This window comes from Mirounga angustirostris, unplaced genomic scaffold (assembly GCF_029215605.1).
Source record: "Mirounga angustirostris isolate CCGP_5_RB_7025 unplaced genomic scaffold, mMirAng1.0.hap1 SCAF_9, whole genome shotgun sequence".
Classification (NCBI taxonomy): Eukaryota; Metazoa; Chordata; class Mammalia; order Carnivora; family Phocidae; genus Mirounga; species Mirounga angustirostris.
Window position 1 is genome coordinate 79868298 of NW_026991717.1, and position 17588 is coordinate 79885885.

The 17588-nt window shown below is 38.8% G+C and overlaps 1 long non-coding RNA gene and 1 other non-coding gene across 2 annotated transcripts; one reads left to right on the plus strand and one right to left on the minus strand.

The window, feature by feature from the left end:
• Positions 1-289: 289 nt before the first annotated feature.
• Positions 290-393, plus strand: LOC123862587 (U6 spliceosomal RNA). Its single transcript, XR_006795288.1, has one exon. It is a non-coding gene; the product is annotated as a U6 spliceosomal RNA (small nuclear RNA).
• A 1472-nt stretch (positions 394-1865) lies between these two features.
• LOC135361604 (uncharacterized) lies at positions 1866-17546 on the minus strand. The gene is made up of 3 exons (XR_010405135.1): positions 16992-17546; positions 12899-12966; positions 1866-2325 (listed from the first exon to the last, which is right to left on the minus strand). It is a non-coding gene; the product is annotated as an uncharacterized LOC135361604 (long non-coding RNA).
• Positions 17547-17588: the final 42 nt, after the last annotated feature.

Below are 17588 nucleotides of genomic sequence, written 5' to 3' on the forward strand. Positions count from 1 at the left end.
AGAATTGAAGAGCCGGTCAAAATACCTTAGTTTTCACTCAGTTCGGTTACCGCCTAATGCACTTGGAGGCCAAATAATTTTAACCCCCCCCACACACTTACTTAACTTTCTCATCTGTAAAATTATAATCATCACTCTGACAGATTTATAGCTAGCCTAAGGGCTTATAAGGTTCTCAGAGACATCAGGGTAACTGACCCTTGCTCTAATTCTGCAGCTCTAAGACCAGAAAGGTCCTAGCCCAGACTGTGCTAGCCTAGGGAGAATAGATACGTTAAAAGAAGATGTGGTGCTTGCTTCAGCAGCACATCTACTGAAAATGGAGTAACTCAGAGATTAGCATGGCCCCTGTGCAAGGATGACATGCAAATTTGCAGAATGTTTCACATTTTTAAAAATGGAAACAAAAAATAAAGATGGTATGCTGATGCTTATTTTATACCAGTCTCTATGGTCATTTTGTATAATACCAAGATTTCTGATCATAAAGATCCAGCTGGGCTTGGGGTGGGGGAGGGTTCTGCCTACTCCTACGTGACAGTTCCTACAAGTCCCAATGTGCTCCTCACTCATTCAGACTTAATCCTATACCATGATACTGAAGCCATTTCCGGAAGACCCAGAGGCTTACACACTGTGTCTGTCATTGGAGAACATTGTTTTTACTGAGTAGCACCTTCTTCTACCAGCATTGGTTAGATAAGTACACCTTGACTCATTTCCTAGGTATTCTCTGTGTCTGGCCTCTGTATCAGTCAGCACCTACAGCTGATACTCATCAACATGGTGGTAACATGGGTTCAGATACGCTTTGGAGATATAGAAAGTATTTCACAAATATGAGTGACTACTTGCTAACTGTCTAAAAGTTGAATTTTTTATCTCTAATTTCTTTCCTGTAATAAATAGATATAATATGGTATTTTCAATAGGCTCAAATGCAGACCCTACTGCTGTTTACAGGTTTTGTGTCTTTAGAGAAGTCACAATCTCTCAGAACCTGAGTATCTGCATCTGAAAAGTGGAAATTCAGTAACAGTATTATCTCATAAGGTTGTCATGAGGGCAAAAGGGAAAGTACCCAGTGCTGTGCCAGTACCCTGCAGGTGCTCATATTTGAATGTGAAATCAGTAACCCCAAATTTGAGAGAAGTAAATGAATTTAAAAGTTCCATATCAGAAGATGTTATGCAGAAAATAAAGAAAACTGAACTCAAACTGCCTTAAATAATAATGGGAATTCACTGGCACCTGTACCTAAAAGTCCATAGGAAATGTAAGCCTCAGGCATTACGCACGTAAGATCCAGCTAGACCTCTCCGCAGCTCTACGGACTCTGCCTTACTCCATATGTTGCCGTCCCTCAGGCTGTCATCTCCCCACCATTGTAAGATGCCTGTCAGCAGCTGCCAGGACAACACACTTTCTCCTTAACATCCAGGGAAGAGAGAACGTGACATCTCACAATGAACAAGAGTCCCAGCTCTGGACACCCTTGAACTAGACACTGTGGACAGGTGAATGCCATGCACTGGTGTGTAAAACTGAGGAGACACAGTAGACAGGTGTTATGCATGGGGGAAGGTGATAAGAATGTCACACAGACAACCACGGTGTCCATTGTAGTAACACAATAAATGCTTAGTGGGTGACAATACATTCCAAAGTCGTCATTTTTTTCTCCAGCTCCTTTAGGTGTAGGGTTAGGTTGTGTATTTGAGACCTTTATTGTTTCTCGAGAAAGGCTTGTATTGCTGTATACTTTCCTCTTAGGACTGCCTTTGCTGCATGCCAAAGATTTTGAACAGTTGTGTTTTCATTTTCATTTGCTTCCATGAATTTTTTTAATTCTTCTCTAATTTCCTGGTTGACCCATTCATTCTTTAGTAGGATGCTTTTTAGCCTCCATGTATTTGAGTTCTTTCCGACTTTCCTCTTGTGATTGAGTTCTAGTTTCAAAGCACTGTGGTCCGAAAATAGGCAGGGAATGATCCCAATCTTTTGGTATCAGTTGAGATCTGATTTCTGACCTAGGATGTGATCTATTCTGCAGAATGTTCCATGGGCACTAGAGAAGAATGTGTATTCTATTGCTTTGGGATGGAATATTCTGAATATATCTGTGAAGTCCATCTGGTCCAGTGTGTCATTCAAAGTCTTTATTTCCTTGTTGATTTTTTGCTTAGATGATCTGTCCATTTCAGTGAGGGAGGTGTTAAAGTCCCCTACTATTATTGTCTTGTTGTCGATGTGTTTCTTGGCCTCATTCTATCTTTGTATGTACTCTTTATACAGCATAATTTCTTAGTGCTGCATTTTTCCCACCTGCCAAATAAAGATAATCATACTTGTCCTTATAACTCATAGGATTATAGAGAGGATAAAGAAATAATTGATGTGAAGATATTTTAAAAACATTAAGATGATATTATTTATACTCTGCACACTACAAAGCATCTCTTCTGAATTCTAACTCAAACCCCACTGTTTCTAAGGAAATACTGACAAGTTCAAGGATTGTTGGTCAAATCAGCCATTTTGTGTTAATCCCCCTGGGCAGACACACATCTTACATCTTCCACATAACTGTGTGGTTCAGTGTCTTATAGTCACACGGTTACACAGCATACATACTCAGCAGACAAGTGGGAAGAGAGCAGAAGAGATTACAGAAAGGCAGAAAAGTAAAAACAAAAGCAAAAAATAGCAACAAAGTAAAAACAAAGAAACCTCACCCCCCCAAAACCAAAAATAGATATGGTCATAACAGTCTGCAGTGATACTATTCCTTGTCCACTAAAAACAAAAAGAATGGAAATAGGCTACAAATGAGGAATTTAGATTCAATATAAAAGGACTTCCCGGGAATGAGGGCTGTTGAGCATTCCCTACAAATAAAAGCATGGGGTTACTCCCTCCCATGCAGCGGATGATGCATTCTTTGACTGCAGAATTTTGTTGCATTCATCTTTGTTTCCCCAGCAGCCAGCATGGCGCCTGCCACTGTAGGCACTCAGTCCATATTGTTGAGGACGTGAATGTTCAGAGATAGAAAAGGAGCCATTCTTGTCTCTTCTCTGAATATAAACCTCATTTTGATCTTGATTCAGCAAACAATCCATTTATAAACAAAATTAATAAGACAACTGAAGCAATGTACACCCTAAGTGGCTATGATATTAAGGAATTAATAATTTTTTAGGTATGACAATCCTAATGTGGTTATATTTAAAAAGAGAATCCTTATCTTAGAGAAAGATCTTTAAAGATTAAAGATTATACTATCTGGGATTCCCTCAAAAGAATCAGGGGTAAGGGCATGAAAGAAACAAAAAGGGCCATAAATTGATCATTGTTCAAGCTGGGTAATAGATAAAAAAAAGTGTTCACTATAATATTGTGTCTACTTTTTGCATATGTTTTGAAAATTTCTATAGTACCTTTTTAAAAAAGGAAAGAAATGTAAAACATGAAATACAACTCATGGACTTAAGGCATAATCTGAATTAGCTTTGGTCATGTAACAGCTTTTATTATAATTATAACACTGTTGATCTTAAATAGCTCAATCTAAAAACAGCTACAACTTGTGCTTTTCTTCTGCCATCCATGAAAATGATTTTCAGTACCAATTAAATTTCAAATAATTGTGGCTTTTCAGGGTAAAATGAAGCTCAGCAAATCTCATTGCTATGTTTGTCATACTTGGTGTAGCATTCCTATTAAAGATGTTCTTTAGTGTGAAATGTTGGCTAAGCAATTTAAATAAATTTTACTTTAAAATTTCTGAAGATATTGGCTAAATCTTCAATCATGCTTTCTGCTTTCGAAGGTTGAAGAAACTGTCAAATGAAAGCATTTTATATATTCTTTAAAACTGTTGTGGTTGAAGACAATGGCCTTTACATTGTCTACAGCTCTTTACAGATGTTCCAAATCAGCATTCCTTTTATAACTCAGTTCCAGAAAAAATGTATGTTCTGAGGAGGATATCCTTTTAATCATTCAATAAATAGTATTATATACACTTATATAAAATATAAAAACATAAAATATAAAATATTTTTTTGTCTAGCCTTCCAGGAAACTCAAAGCTAAATTCAAGTATTCCCTGCTTTTTTATGTGCCCCCCTTTCCTTTTATGTGGTTTAAATATTTTTTTATATTTATGAGTCACTTATTGTAAAACTGTATCCTTTAGAATTAGTAATAACAAGTCATTGATGCATATTTTATCTATATTTTAGCACCTTTCAAATTAGTATGCATCTTACAATCAGGATAGTTTTCCCAGAAGCAGTTTTTTTCTTATTTAAAATTACATTAATAATGATGAGTCATATTTTATTGCAGCCGAAATTTGCAAAATATTAAAATGTCTTCAACAATTATTCTATTACATGAAAATACTATCATAGCAGAGCAGTAAAAACTAGGGATGGAATTAAGTCTTATTAAATACTTCAATTCATATATGGCATATTTCAAGGAGCTGTCTCTCATGCCTGACTTTTTAAAATCAATGCATAATAAGGGAGAGGAAGATGGCAGCAGAATAGAAGGACCCTAGGTTCACCTTATCCCATGAATACAACTAGATAATCATTAAATAATCCTAACTATCCCAGGAATTGACCTGAAGACTGGCAGAACAAACTCTACAACTAAAGGTAGAAAAGAAGCCACACCAAAGAAGGTAGGAAGTGTGGAAACGTGATTTGGGAGAGAAGTAGATCCTGGCGGCTGCTGTGGAGAGGGAGCCATGGTTGCAGAGAGGGATGAGAAACAGACTAGCACACAGAGGAGTGCATGGGAAAGATGACTCCCCTTAGCAATTGGCCTAGAAAGCAAGAGAGGCTGAATTTTGTGAGTTCTTTCAACCAGTGGGGCTTAAAGCCTGGAGTTCTAAAGGTCAGTGGGCTTGACTCTGGGAGAGCCTGGAGGCATTGGGGCTGCTCTTGGAGAGAAGACAAGGTAAACAGCCTGCAGACATACAGCATGAAAACAGCAATCTGAGGAGTGCCTGGGGCACATAGTGGAGAGGTTATTTGCTCTTCTTGAGGCATGTCCCAGAGAGGCAGCATTCATAGAGTGACCCTTCTGGGAACAAAGGAACTGGCCAGTGTCATTTCCCTCAGCTGTCCCTCAACATAAGCACAGGGCCACCTATGGGAACAAGTGCAGTACCAACACTCAATACCTAACTTGCTTACACCAAGCCCTGCCCTCTGTGCTCTGGTGGAACTGCCCCTCCCAGTCATGCTTACCTCAGTCCCAGCGCACCAGACCTCCCCCTCAGAAGTCGGCCCAAACCCCTGCTCACATCATGTCTCCCAACAGGGGAGATTTGCAGAGTCTCAGTTCTGGCAGTGGTGACAACAGGTCTCATTTCACAAGCAGACCAGAGCACACCTAGTTAAAACATACCACATTCAGACCAGGGACAAAACACTGCCCCCAGCAGGCAAAGAGGGTCTCTGCAGATGACTGGCCTAAAGGATCAAGCAGCACAATAGCAAAGTGCACATGGCACACATTGGAGACACTCAGGGCCTGGAGAATAGGGGACACTATACTGTAGGGCACTACAGGACCTCTTCTTCATAAATCCATTACCTTCAATAACAGGATATGTAGCTGACTTTCCTAAAACACAGAAACAGGCACAGAGACTTAGACAAAATGAGAAGACAGAGGAATTTGTCCCAAAGAAAAGAAAAGGACAAGGCCACAGCCAAAGAGCTAAGTGAAACAGATATAAGTAACATGGCTGATGGAGAATGTAAAGCAATGATCATAAGGATACTCATTGACTTGAGAAAAGAGTGGAGGACATCAGTCAGACTATTAACAGAGAGATAAGGAATAACATAGCAGAGATAAAGGGCTCAATAAGTGAAATGAGAAACACTCTTGAGGGAATGAACAGCAGACTGGAAAATGCAAAGGAATGAGTTAATGACCTAGAAGACAGAGTAATGGAAAGTAATCAAGCTGACCAAAAGAGAGAAAAAAGAATTATGCAACATGAAAAGAGACTTAGGGAGCTCAGTGTCTCCATAACATAATATACACTTAATAACATTCATATTATAGGAGTTCCAGAAGAAGAGAGAGACAAGTAGGCAGAGAATTTATCTGAAGAAACAATAGCTGAAAACTTCCCTAATCTGGGGAAGGAAACACATACCCACATCCAGGAGGCACAGAAAACTCCCATCAAAATCAACAAAAGCAGAGCCACACCAAGACATATTGTAATTAAAATGACAAAATATAATGACAAAAAATAAGTAAATAAATAAAAGTAGCAAGACAAAAGAAGATAGTTACCTACAAAGGAAACCCCATTAGGCTATCAGTAGATTTTTCAGCAGAAACTTTACAAGTCAGAAAGGAGTGTCATGATATATTCAAAGGGCTGAATGAGAAAAGCTTGCAGCCAAGAACACTCTATCCAGCAAGGCTATCATTCAGAATAGAAGGAAAGATAGTTTCCCAGACAAACAAACACTAAAAGAGATCATAACCACTAAATCAGCCCTGCAAGAAATATTAAAGAGGACCCTTTGAGTGGAAAAGAAAGAAAGTCAAAGAACTCACAAAATAAAAGGATTTAAATATGGCACCATATGGGCGCCTGGTTGGCTCAGTCATTAAGCGGCTGCCTTCGGCTCAGGTCATGATCCCAGAGTCCTGGGATCGAGTCCCACATCAGGCTCCCTGCTCAGCGGGAAGCCTGCTTCTCCCTCTTCCACTCCCCCTGCTTGTGTTCCTGCTCTCACTGTCTCTGTCTCTGTCAAATAAATAAAATCTTTAAAAAAATAAAATGAAATAAAAATAAATATGGCACCATATACCTAAAACATGAGGAGGGGTAAACGATGGGTTTAAACTTAAACAATCATCAGCTTAATATAGACTGCTATATGCAGAAGATGATATACACAAACCTAATGGTAACCACAAATCAAAAACTGCTACTATGAAAGAATAAAGAGAAAGAAATCCAAATATATCACTAAAGAAAACCAGAAAACCATGAAAGAGAAAAAGACAAGAAAGGATCAGAGAAGGACTACAAAAACAACCACAAAACAAGTAACAAAATGGTAATAAATACATATCTATCAGTAATTACAATGAATGTAAATGGACTAAAAATTCTAATCAAAAGATAGGTGACAGCGGCGCCTGGGTGGCTCAGTTGGTTAAACGACTGCCTTCGGCTCAGGTCACGATCCTGGAGTCCCAGGATCGAGCCCCACCTCGGGCTCCCTGCTCAGCAGGGAGTCTGCTTCTCCCTCTGACCCTCTCCCCTCTCATGTTCTCTCTCTCATTCTCTCTCTCTCTCAAATAAATAAATAAAATCTTTAAAAAAAAAAAAAAGATAGGTGACAGAATAAATTAAAAAACCAAGATGCACCTATATGCTGCCTACAAGAGACTCATTTCAGACTTAAAGACACCTGCAGATCAAAAGTGAGGGGACAGAGAAATATTTATCATGCAAATGGGTGTCAAAAGAAAGCCAGAGTAGCAATACTTATATCGGACAAACTAGACTTTAAAACAGAGACTGTAACAAGAGGCAAAGAGGGCACTATATCATAATAAAGGGGACAATCCAACAAGAAGATATAACAATTATAAATATTTGTGCACTCAGTGTGGGAGCACCCAAATACATAAAACAGTTAACAAACATAAAGGAACTAATCAATAATAATAATACAATTATAGTAGGGTATTTTAATACCACCCCCCACTTACATCAGTGGACAGATAATCTAAACAGAAAATCAGCAAGGAAACAATGGGTCTGAAAGACAAACTGGATCAGATGAATTTAAAAGATATATTCAGAAAATTCCAAGCTAAAATAGCAGAATACACATTATTTTCAAGTGCACATGGAACATTCTCCAGAATAGATCACCTATTAGACCACAAAACAAGCCTCAAAAAATTTTAAAAGATCGAAGTCATACCATGCATCTTTTCTGAACATAACACTATGAAACTAGAAGTCAACCACAAGAAAAAATCTGGAAAGATCATAAATACATGGAAGTTAAAAAAGATTCTACCAAACAATGAATGAATCAGCCAGGATATAACAGAAAAAATAAAGAAATACATTGAAACAAATGAAAATGAAAAGACAATGGTCCAAAACCTTTGGGATGCAACAAAAGCAGTTCTAAGAGGAAAGTTTATAGCAATACAGGCCTCCCTCAAGAAGCAAGAAAAATCTCAAATAAACAACCTAACCATACATCTAGAAAAGCTAGAAAAAGAACAACAAATGAAGCCTAAAGACAGCAGAAGGAAGGAAATAATAAAGATTAGAGCAGAAATAAATGATATATAGAAATTTTAAAAAACAATATGACAGATCAATGAAACCAGGAACTGGTTCTTAGAAAAATTCAATAGTATTGGTAAGCCTCCAGCCAGACTCATCAAGAAAAAAACAGAAAAGACCTAAAAAAAAAAAAAAAAATCACAAATGAGAGAGGAAAAATAACAGCCAACACCACAGAAATACAAACAATTATAAGAGAATATTTTGAAAAATTATATGCCAATAAATTAGACAATCTGGAAGAAAATTTCTAGAAACATATAAACTACCAAAACTGAAATAGGAAGAAATAGAAAATTTGAACAGACATCTGATAACCAGCAAAGAAATTGAATCAGTAATCCGAAATCTCCCAGCCAACAAAAGTCCAGGGCCAGATAGCTTCACAGGTGAATTTTACCAAACATTTGAAGAATAGTTACTGCCTATTTTTCTCAAACTATTCCAAAAAATAGAAATGGAAGAAAAACTTCCAAACTCATTCTCTGAGTCCAGCATTACTCTGATTCCAAAACCAGACAAAGACTTCACTAAAAAACAAAACTACAAGCCAATATCTCTGATGAACATGGATGCAAAAAGTCTGAACAAAATACTAGCAAATTGAATCCAACAGTACATTAAAAGAATAATTCACCATGATCAAGTGGGATTTATTCCTGGGCTGCAAAGGTAGTTCAATATTTACAAATCAATCAATGTGATACACTACATTAATAAAAGAAAGGATAAGAATCATATGATCCTCTCACAAGGTGAAGAAAAAGCACTTAACAAAGAACAACATTCATTCATGATAAAAACCCTCAACAACATAGGAACAGAGGGAACATACCTCAACAAAATAAAGATGATATGTGAAAAACCACAACTAATATTATCCTTGATGGGGAAAAACAGAGCTTTTCCTCTACAGTCAGGAATAAGACAGGGATGTCCACTCTCACCTCTGTTATTCAACATAGTACTGGAAGTGTTAACCTCAGCAGATAACAAAAAGAAGTAAAAAGCTTCCAAATGAGCAAGGAAGAAGTCAAACTTTCACTATTTGCAGATAACATGATACTCTATATAGAAAACTCAAAAGACTCCATCAAATAATTGCTAGAGCTGATACATGATTTCAATAAAGTCGCAGGATACAAAATGTACAGAAATCTGTTGCATTTATATACACCACTAATGAAGCAGCAGAAAGGGAAATCAAGGAATCAGTCCCATTTACAACTGCACCAAGAAGAACAAATATTGTGAAAATGTCCATACTGCCCAAAGCAATCTATACATTTAATGCAATCCCTATCAAAATACTACCAGCATTTTTCACAGAACTAGAACAAACAATCCTAAAATTTATATGGAACCACTAAAGACCCTGAATAGCCACAGCAATCTTGAAAAAGAAAAGCATAGCTGGAGAGATCACAATTCCAGACTTCCAAGTTATATTACAAACCTGTACTGATCAAAACAGTATGGTACTGGCACAAAAACAGAAACACAGATCTATGGAACAGAATAGAAAATCCAGAAATAAACACACAACTTTATGGTCAACTAACATTTGACAAAGCAGGAAAGAATATCCAATGGAAAAAAAAGACAGTCTCTTCAACAAACAGTGTTAGAATACTGGACAGCAACATGCAAAAGAATAAAACTGGACTACTTTGTTTTACCACACACAAAAACAAATTCAAAATGGATAAAAGACCTAAATATGAGACGTGAAACCATAAAAATCCTAGAAGAGAACAGCAGCAGTAACTTCCTTGACATAGGCCGTAGCAACTTTTTCTAGATAGGTCCTCTGAGGCAAGGGAAACAAAAGCAAAAATAAACTATTGGGACTACATCACAATAAAAAGTTTCTGCAGAGTGAAGGAAACAATTAACAAAACTAAAAGGCAATCAATGGGATGGGAGAAGATATTTGCAAAGATATATCCAGTATGGGGTTAGTATCCAAAATATATAAAAAACTTACACAACTCAACACACACCAAAAAACCTACAAATAATCCAATTTAAAAATGGGCAGAAGACATGAACAGACATTTCTCCAAAGAAAACATACAGATGGCCAAGAGACACATGGAAAGATGCTCAACATCACTCATCACCAGGGAAATGCAAATCAAAACTACAGTGAGATATAACCTCACACCTGTCACAATGGCTAAAATTAACAACACAAGAAACAAGTGTTGGTGAGGATGTGGAGGAAAGGGAACACTCAAACACACTGTTGGTGGGAATGCAAACTGGTGCAGCCACTCTGGAAAACAGTATGGAGCTTCCTCAAAAAGTTAAAAATAGAACTACAGTATGATCCAACAATCACAGTACTAAGTATTTACACAAAGGTTACAAAAACACTAATTTAAAGGGATATATGCACCCTGATATTTATAACAGCACTGTTTACAATAGCCAAATTATAGAAAGAGCCCAAATGTCCAACAATTGATGAATAGATAAAGAAGATGTGGGAGATACACACACACACACACACAATGGAATATTACTCAACCATCAAAAAGAATGAAATCTTGCCATTTGCAATGATGTGGATGGAGCTAGAGAGTATAATGCTAAGCAAAATAAGTCAGTCAGAGAAAAACAAATACCATATGATTTCACTCATATGTGGAATTTAAGAAATAAAACAAAGGAGCAAAGGGAAAAAGAGAGAGGAACAAACCAAGAAATAGACTCATAAATCTAGAGAACAAACTAGTGGTGGGGGGATGGGTGAAATAGGTAATAGGGATTAAGGAGTACATTTGTGATGAGCACCAGTTGATTAAAGAAAAGCTTTTTTTTTTTTAAAGATTTTATTTATTTATTTGAGAGAGAGAATGAAATAGAGAGCATGAGAGGGGGGAGGGTCAGAGAGAGAGGCAGACTCCCCGCTGAGCAGGGAGCCCGATGTGGGGCTCGATCCCGGGACTCCAGGATCATGACCTGAGCCGAAGGCAGTCGCTTAACCAACTGAGCCACCCAGGCGCCCTAAATAAAAGCTTTTTTAAAAAGTATATAATCCTACCAAAAATAAATATATATCAAGCTAAAAAATTAAATAAAATAAATATTAATGTGTAATGAAGGAATTGGCCTTCACTGTTTATAATTATTTGGAAACATTTTGTTTTTAGCTTATACTCTTTGTTCCAGGAGAGAATGTTATGTGAGCTTCACATTTTAGCAACAGTGTCCATGTATAATTCCCCAGAACCACATGTAGAGATATTTTATTTCAGATCTAATGCCCGAACAAGCCATTGAATCAATGACTTCAAATAACCATTACTGTCACTATCATTTGACCACCCACTGCAAATCAACCTCATCTCCTGGGAAACAGTAGAATAATTCTACTGTATGTATATGATAAAATGGAGCTCTGGAGGAAAAGGTTTAGGATCATCACTAATGCCCATCTATCTTAAAAGCTAACTGAATCACATTAAGCTTTTGCTCCATATGGATATATTTTAGAAATTAGTTTGACCTGAATGTTAAGAATATGAGCAAAATCTGCTATCTTTGTGTTTGGAATACATATTTTATGATTATCTTGTTATGCTAACCTATGGGTTATGTGCTTCTCTTGGATGTACCAATTTCACAGCAGATCTCAAAGGTCATACACCAGCCCCTCCCACTCAGATTTATTTCTTCCTTTACCATTTTCTTCTAGCCTTTGTTGCTTCCATGACCTTCTGGCTTTCCTTATGGATTTACTTGGCTAATATGAGATAAAACAATAGTATAACCTGGTGGTTAAGGGCATGGGCTTTAGAGAACTAGATTTGAACCCTGGCTCTGTGCTCTAGCTGTGTGATTCGGAACATGTCTTATAATCAGTCTGGACATAATTATCTTCACCCATAAAATTAGGATGATATCCACCTTGCAGTTATGTTGCAAAAATTCTTATGGGGACATGTATAAAGAGCTTAACACAGTGCCAGGATCACTATTATTATTAGCATTTTTATTACACCTTTGCCAAGAGCCAAATGGGCAACTTTCTGGCCCAAATATTGCAGCAAAAAGGAAGAGTAAGTCATCAGCAGAGAGCTGCCAGGACTGGAAGCTATGAACCATCCTTTATACTGGTGACTGAACTTCTACCTGTACTCCAAAGCATTGTGTAAGTCACTGGGAATACAGAGGAGCATATGGAATAGTCTCAGCCTTGAAGAAGCTTATAGCCTTTAGAAGAAGAATTACCACACATAAAAAAACAAGTAGTAAGTAAATAAATAGGGGAGAAGAGACAAACATCCCTTGCAGAAGAATTCCCAATAATTTTTGTAGCTGTTCTGCCCTCAAGGAGGTTGAACATAACTCCCCACTCCTTAAGTGTGGGCTGCACATCATGACATCCTTCCAAAGAGGACAGCATGGAAAGGGGGTATAAAAGAGTAACTTTAGAGTAGAGAAACCTGACAAACACCATCTCAGCCACATGACCAAGGTCAATGTCAACAGTAATAATTCATGTTGATAGGATATACATACCCTTGATATGATGTGATGAGAATGTTACTTCACCTCTGTGGCCCTCCTCCAAAAACCATAACCTCAACCTAAGGTGAGAAAAACATCAGACAAATCCCCATTGAGGGACACTGTACAAAATATCTGACCAGTACTCTTCAAAATTGTCAGGGTCATCAAAATAAGGAAAATCTGAGAAAGCTTCACAGCTAAGAGGAGTCTAAGTAAATATGTGCAGATTAAATGTAATGTGGTATCCTGTATAGGGTCCCGGAACAGGAAATGGACATTAGGTAAAAACTAAGGAAATCTGAATAAAGTATGGGCTTCAGTTAATCATAATGTGTCATACTGGTTCATTAACTGTGACAACTATACCATACTAATACAAGATGTCACTAATAGGGAAAATTGGGCGTGAGATAATAGGAACTCTGTATTATTGATTTTACTGTAAACCTAAAACTGTTCTAAAATAAAAAGATTTTAAAAATCAGTACAAGAGGGAGACAGCGGGCTGGTCTGTAAACCATGTGACTCTTGATCTCAGGGTCGTGAGTTCAAGCCCCACCTTGGGCATGGAGCTTAATTAAAAAAATAGTAATAAAATACAAATAAATAAATATCACTACAAGGGAGCAAATGATAAGATAGAATGTGATTGATTCATTCATTCAACAAATATTTCTTGAGTGCCCATTATGTGCCAGACACTGTACTGGGAACTAGGGGTACAGCAATCAAAGAGAGATCAAAGAGAGGAAGACTCTTGATCTTGAGAAGCTTACATGGGATGTATGCTGGGCCTTAGAGAACAAATTTATGTTCCCTGTCACAGCTTTCCTTGCTCAGGAGGGAAGTCTCGGTGGCACTTCAGTGGCCAATGTGACCTCTATTATTTCTTTTTAAATAGGGGCAAATGTGATCCATTCCATAGTTTAGCAGTGAGAGGTGAAAAGAACTTGCTAAGAAAGGATGGGTCCTGGAACAGCAGAGGGACAGCTGAGAGGCAGCCAGTGTTTCCTAAGGCCTCCCAGACGCCAGAGAGATGGCATAACCCTCAAAGCCAATATATGCCTGGGGAGCATTTGCCCAATCACAGCAAGTGGCCAGGGGAAGGTCCCTTCCAATCACTTGGTCTGATCCCCTTCACTTTATAGGAAAGGAAAGTGAATTCCAGAAAAAGAAAGTGATTTCTAGTGGTCATAGGGCTATCTCAGAATCAACTTTTTTCTTCTCCAAGTTTTTATTTAAATTCCAGTTAACATACAGTGTAATATTAGTTTCAGGTGTAGAATTTAGTGTGCATCAACTCTTTGATTTTCACTCCTCAGAAGCTGTAGACATTACGTTGCTAGAAATCATCAAAAACCAAAAGGCTGGATGTACATACTTGCTTAGTATTAGATGTGAACAAAAACAATCAGAAAAACTAGATCTAGCAAAAAACATCAATGTAGTAGAATAACATAGGTGATGGGAGCTTTCTTTCAAAGTGATTATGGTCTACAACCAACCATAAGAGCCTATGGGATACTTCAGGATAAACGTACACTTTCCTAAAGGGAAAAAATTCACTTTAAGGTCACTGTAACAGAAATAAAACCAAATTACTATGTATTGTATTAGCTAAGTAAGTTTAAAAGGGAGCTAAACTAGTGTAGGAGGTGGGACAGGACTGATACTCCTTTTAAAGATAAAAATAAAAGACCAACAACGAAAGTATAAAAACTTCCAGATGACACCAGATTCATACTTAGGTAAAAACAGAACAGAGAGAGGACCTGTAAACTAAGAGCTTATCCATATACGTAATGAGCCAAATCTAATCAGATAACCATACCATTCTTGAGAAACTCTTTTGAGCTGTCAGCAGCATCCTGAAGCCTAAAGATGCCACCTAGGGGATTAGTTTTAGATGTAGTTCACTCCCTTAACAAGGTCAGCCCATTCCACACAAAGTTAGATCAAACAGCATACTTGGGAAAAATTACTTTTGAAATTGAGTTTTCAATTCTTCTGTTAAGGACTGTCTTTAAACAACCATCAGGCCAAAAGATGCTTCCATGTTTTATCCGGGAAATACAGTAGGCATATTTTTGATGGAATTTTAATGAAAGGATAATGAAAAACTAGAATTATTAGCTTAACCTCTAACATTGAGCTAAGTATTACGTACCCTGGACAGCCCATTAGAATCACCTGGGAGCTTTAAAAAGTTCTAATACCCTGGTCCCATCCCAGACCAATTACATCTCAGGGATGGCGTTCAGGTTTCAATACAGTTTTAAAGCTCCCCAGGTGATTCCATTGTGCAGCCCAGTTAGGAATCCACTGCCCTGCAGGGAGTTAGTCTAAATATTGAATATCAAATTGTCTTAATTAAAGCAGGGTAAACTAACCAGGCTCTCAGGAGTATAATAACCGGAAATGTCACCCAATTGAATACAAAACTGTAATTTTAACAATTTGTCTTTTTAAGTCAAACACACCCAGATTTCTTTGTTTTTCCCTCTCCAGACATTTCCACAGCAGATAAAACTACCTCTCAAGTTCAGATAGTTTTTCCTCATTTTACTTATGGTGAGTATGAGATACAAACTAAGTGAGAATGAGCAATCTCATCCCCACTCCCCCACCCTCCTTGGTTGGCCTTTCAAACCAGAAAAATAAGCGAAGAATAACTTCTCTTAAATGTTTCAAAACAAAATAATTAAAATTGTATCTTTGGGTAAACAACCATGAAACTCAATGAGATATTTCCTTTATTTTTTAATAGTCACAGACTTAGGGTCAGTCATGGAAATAGCTGCATAGTTTTGACTCTGCCAAACGGTTCAGTGAAATTACATCACAGGAGGGTTGTGCCCTGTGGGAGTCCTGAATAGCATGCACCCCTCTGGCCATTCAGGCACCTGCCTGCTGAGCTGTGGAGTGGTAGCTTTTTTCCAGGATGTGAACTCTCCCTCATTATGTAGCATCATGACAATTTGCCCAGCCTAATTGGGAGGCGATTACCCAACGCTGGTTGAGAACACCCAATAAGCAATAATGAAAAAGACAGCTTTAATAGTCCTGAAGGCTTGAAATTTCTCCCAAGAAAAATATCAGGGGAGGTGGCTAGATTACTGGGTTTCTAAGAAAAGGGTAACTCTCTGCCATGGAAGAGATTAAATCTTTAAAGCAGCCATGAAAATAAGAATAAAAAACCTTCCAGCCAACAAATGTTATTTAACGAGTCTCTTTCTCTCCAGAAGACATTCAAATAGTAAAGGGAATGAAATCAGCACTCCCCAGTTGCCTGGTACAAATACTGACTCATTCCAGATGGAGAGAATAGTTGTAAAACCACTACAATATTTGGATTCCAGGTGATGGTGGTATGTTTCTTTCCTAATACAAATGTGTGAGAATACCACTAAGCAATAAAAAGGAAGGCACACATGCTACAACATGGATAAGCCTCAAAAACACTATGCTCAAAGAAGTTGTACCATCCCATTTATAGAAAATGTCCATAAAATGCAAATGCTTAGACAGGAGACAAATCAGTGTTGCCCAGGGTTGAGGGTGGGTAAGGGAACTGTCAATGATGACAAGGGATCCTTTTGGGAGTAACGGAAATATTCTAAAACTGGCTTGTGGAGATGGTTGCACAACTCTGTAAACTCACTGAAAATCATGCATTTTACACTTAAAAGGGATGGATTTTATGGCATGTAAATTATGGGTTATTTTCTGGACTAAAATAAAATGCTATTCTTTGGATAAAACAAAACAAAAAAAACCACAAAACTATTTGGAAAACAAAAACAAAAACAAAAAACCAGCATCCTGCCACCTCTCCTGGGTCTGGAGGTAGTTCCTAGGCTGCCATGGAAGTCACTTGTCTGTCACACTCCCTGTGAATTCCGCTCTTTCTCCCATTTCCACCTGTTAAAAGTTACCAGGATGAGGGAGGACACATTACCAAATCGGAGATTCTGTGCAATCACAACAGACCACAGGTCTGGGAATTTGGAAAGGCAATCAAGCGTAAATCCTTCCTGATCTAGAAAGGAAGAAAGGGCAGATACAATGAGGGGCCCGGGCCACCTCAGAAGCGTGGCCTTACCCATTACGGTAAATGGAGCCCGCTGGGGAAAATCCGATTCCAGCAGAAACCAAGTCGGAAGGCTGGATCCCTAAGGTCGAAAGAATAACCAATCAGTTGACAGGGTTTCTAAAAATACCAGGCACGCATTGCCAAACCCAGGTTGCTTTTACTTTAGAGTAGGAACTCCATTTCCACGGGAGCACGAAGTTGGCAAGTTTGGTTCTGAGGCCGCGTGGAGCTGGTAGCTCTCCGGGGGCGCAAGGCCTCTGGGCGGACAGCGGCCCTGCGCCCCCTCAGCCGCTTTGGCTTCGAAGCAGAGCCCAGGTTCCTCCGCGAGGGCCGCAGCTCCGCCGTCGGAACCCGCGCGGGGGGCCGGCCCTCCCTCGCCCGGGTGAGGCTGGCCGCGCACGTCGGGCAGCCGCCCCGCCCGGCGCGCAGTCAAGCCTGCGCGGCCGGCGCCGTGAACCCCGGGCTCACCCCGCGCGTCTCCAGGCACCGGCCCAGCCGCCGTCCTAACTCGTTCCGACACCCCTGACGCCGAGTCCCGCGGGGGCCCCGAGACGCTGACCCCGGGCCTTCGCCCCTCCCCTAGGGACGGACGCGGCGTCCGGGGGG